The sequence below is a fragment of the Corylus avellana genome, chromosome 1, assembly GCF_965113065.1.
Source record: "Corylus avellana chromosome 1, dhCorAvel1.hap1.2, whole genome shotgun sequence".
In the NCBI taxonomy this organism is placed as follows: Eukaryota; Viridiplantae; Streptophyta; class Magnoliopsida; order Fagales; family Betulaceae; genus Corylus; species Corylus avellana.
Window position 1 is genome coordinate 2,112,932 of NC_142490.1, and position 3,090 is coordinate 2,116,021.

A 3,090-nucleotide genomic window follows, 5' to 3' on the forward strand; every position below is an offset into this window, starting at 1 on the left:
TGCTTTAAATTTAGTGTTAATACCTCAAATTTAAATTTTCTTTTAATATTTCTCTTTTTCAATTTTTTCTTTTAAGATAAAAATAAAAATTTGGCCACATCAAACGTTGAAATGACCCCAAACTGCCAAAAATCTTTACTCTTTTATGACTAGAGCCACCAAGGCCCAAGAGTCAATAGCCACGTGATTTATGTGAAGTATAAGTCGCGTGCCGAGTACACAAGAATTATGCAAGATTTCAAGGCCATTGACTTCAAGCACGCCCGATATTTTTACATATTCTTAGTTCTAAATTTTGTAAATATAAGGCTTTTTGAAATTTGGAAAACTACTGTTTAATAAAAAAAAATTAAAAAAAAAAAAAAAAAAAAAAACACATAAAGTCCTCCCAAAAACAATCGTTGAGTAATTTAACATATTGGTGACTCAAATTGTCGGGGGGGTGTAGCTCATATGGTAGAGCGCTCGCTTCGCATGCGAGAGGCACGGGGTTCGATTCCCCGCACCTCCATGCGTGTCACACGTGTGCACCAGATTCAAGGGTTAACTTGAGATTATAATAAAGGACTTTCTGGTCTTTTAAGTTCCAATCCAAAGCTGTGCCACGTCATTAAAATCACTTGTCAGTGTTGTCACCAATATTCAATAGACCAACGGGGTTACGGAAAAAGACCAAAAACTCCTTTATTATAATCTCAAGTTAACCCTTGAATCTGGTGCACACGTGTGACACGCAGCCTGCTCAGCAACCAACAAAAATAATCTATAGCATGCAATTGAAGTCACTAAAAGCAATTGTAATATTTTTAAATTATCTAATACTAGTAAAAAAGTTATAAATTTACAACTTTTTTTAAAAAAAATTAATTCCTTTATTTTTTTAGTACAGGAAGTAAAATACTAATAATATAATTTTTTTTTTTTGCAAAAATATATAATGATCAATTTGATACATGAAATTTATTTTTAATTAACGAGAGTGAAGTAAAGTGCTGTTATGATTCTATTTAAGTTTTTGAGTATCTTCTCATTGCAAATCCCTTTTTAAGGGTAAATTTTACATGATGTTTGTACTATTTGGTATCAAAGATAGTTACCAAGTTGAATGGAGAATCGGATGCAATTCCTTGAGTATAAAATCGAATGTGTTGCGACTTTGTTGTTAAGTCATAGATGAAGCACTTATAAGTTTCATTAAAATGTCTTAGCATTATGTTTGAACATGATGTTAAGTTATTGAATATTGATAGGTGATTGACCGCCAAATTAAAAAATGTTATCCTCGGGTTAATGTCAATAAAGTGGACTGTTGTGGATTTCAACTACGGAGCGTGTAATATTTTACGATCTTAAATGTGTCATACGTCTTAAGTAATAAGTATAACCTAAGCATATGCATATAAGTCTCTAATTACTTTCTCCTTATAAATTAATTTTCAAATATGAATTCTACTCCGAAATTTTATATAAAGTGTTTGTAACTTTTTTATGGATGAATTGCGTAAAATTATTGCATTTATTAGAAAGTTGAGTAGCATACTATTAGGTCATCTTAATAAGAATACAATCATCTCTATTTCAAATGAAATGAATGGTATCCAATTAGTATTTTTTAAAAGAATAAAATTATCATTTTTAATTTTTTTAGACAACTTAACCTCTTTAAAATAAACTAATTAAATATTGCCAATTTCAAATAAAAGAATAATTTTTTATATTGATGACGAGTCGTGCAACAGCTCAGTTTATCATTTGTTTTTAATGTATAGCCACTTTGGCGGTATCGTACTCACTTGATGAAAAGAATAATATATTTCACGTCACAACCAAAAGAGAGAAATAATCAACCGCTAATGATGTCATTGGACCGTCAAGAGTGATGATACACGTAACAGAACACATGCCTCCAGGCTCTAGGCTCTCTCATCATCTCAATTCTCAACTCATATTGTTATTTAAAGTCATAGCTTTGTGGCATTGTGACGTGATATGTATTTATATATTTATATATATACGGCTTCTTCAACTATATTTATAATTATTTTAACAGGATAATTAGGGCAAACCGGCCTGCTCTAATTGTAACAGGATATAATTATTGACTGTAACATCATATTTAGGTCCAAACATGTTTCCGTTTGTTTGTTTTTTTCCTTTTGTCGCTGTCATGGTTGAGTAGAGCCTACACCTTTTCTTTTTTTTTTGGAAAAATAGAGCCTACATTTACAAATGTTCCAACCTCTATATTACGGTGCCTACTATTATTATTAATATTATTATTATTATTATTATTATTATTATTTTTTAATAATACAATCGACACTTTACTCTTCACAAAGTTTGAATATAGTGATTAAATCTTTATCTACTCTTTTCTTTGATTTATTTATTATTATTATTATTATTTTTTAAAGACAACTTTTTTATGTTTGCAGTGGCTGATAAGAAGGTTTAAGGTCCACCGAAAATTTATGAGACGACAGATTTTCAAGAAAGGCCGAATCCCATCCAAACAAACCTGCGTCTGGAAGTCAAAGGTCCGCATGTTGTCTGGACCTCTGGGCCTAGGCCTGATTGGGAATTTGCTAACCTCAATGACACTCATGAGTCATGGTGTCTACCATGAATCCCTAAAAGAAATTTGCTTTTTAAAATAAAAAAAGAAAGACAGAAATAAACGGCGACTAATTAGCTTTTTCACAGTTCGTTTGTTACCTTGATTCATCCAGGAAAAATGAAAAGATAAGAAAATTATTTATGGGACAATTTTTTTTTCTGAAAACTAGGTTGGAGCTAACGGAATTTCTTTTTATAATACACGTAATTCTCATGTGCATTTTAAATTAATATTTTTTTAACTCATTCTAGAGTTTATATTACTGTACTAATATATATATATATACACGACATTTTTTTAAGTTGGATTAGAAAAAATTTCTCTAACTTAATTTAAAGAAAAACTCTAATCCTAATAAGACGGGAAGGTCAACAAAGCTTCAAGCTAAAGCCCAAATTTGAAGCAAAGATTGAAGGTCGACTATTTTGTGGGGATCGCTGGGCTGGGCCTGATTGGCTTGTTGTCTGAACTGC

The 3,090-nt window shown here is 30.8% G+C and overlaps 1 non-coding gene across 1 annotated transcript; it reads left to right on the forward strand.

The window, feature by feature from the left end:
- Positions 1-438: 438 nt before the first annotated feature.
- TRNAA-CGC (transfer RNA alanine (anticodon CGC)) lies at positions 439-511 on the forward strand. The gene has a single exon. It is a non-coding gene; the product is annotated as a tRNA-Ala (tRNA).
- The last annotated feature ends 2,579 nt before the right edge of the window (positions 512-3,090 follow it).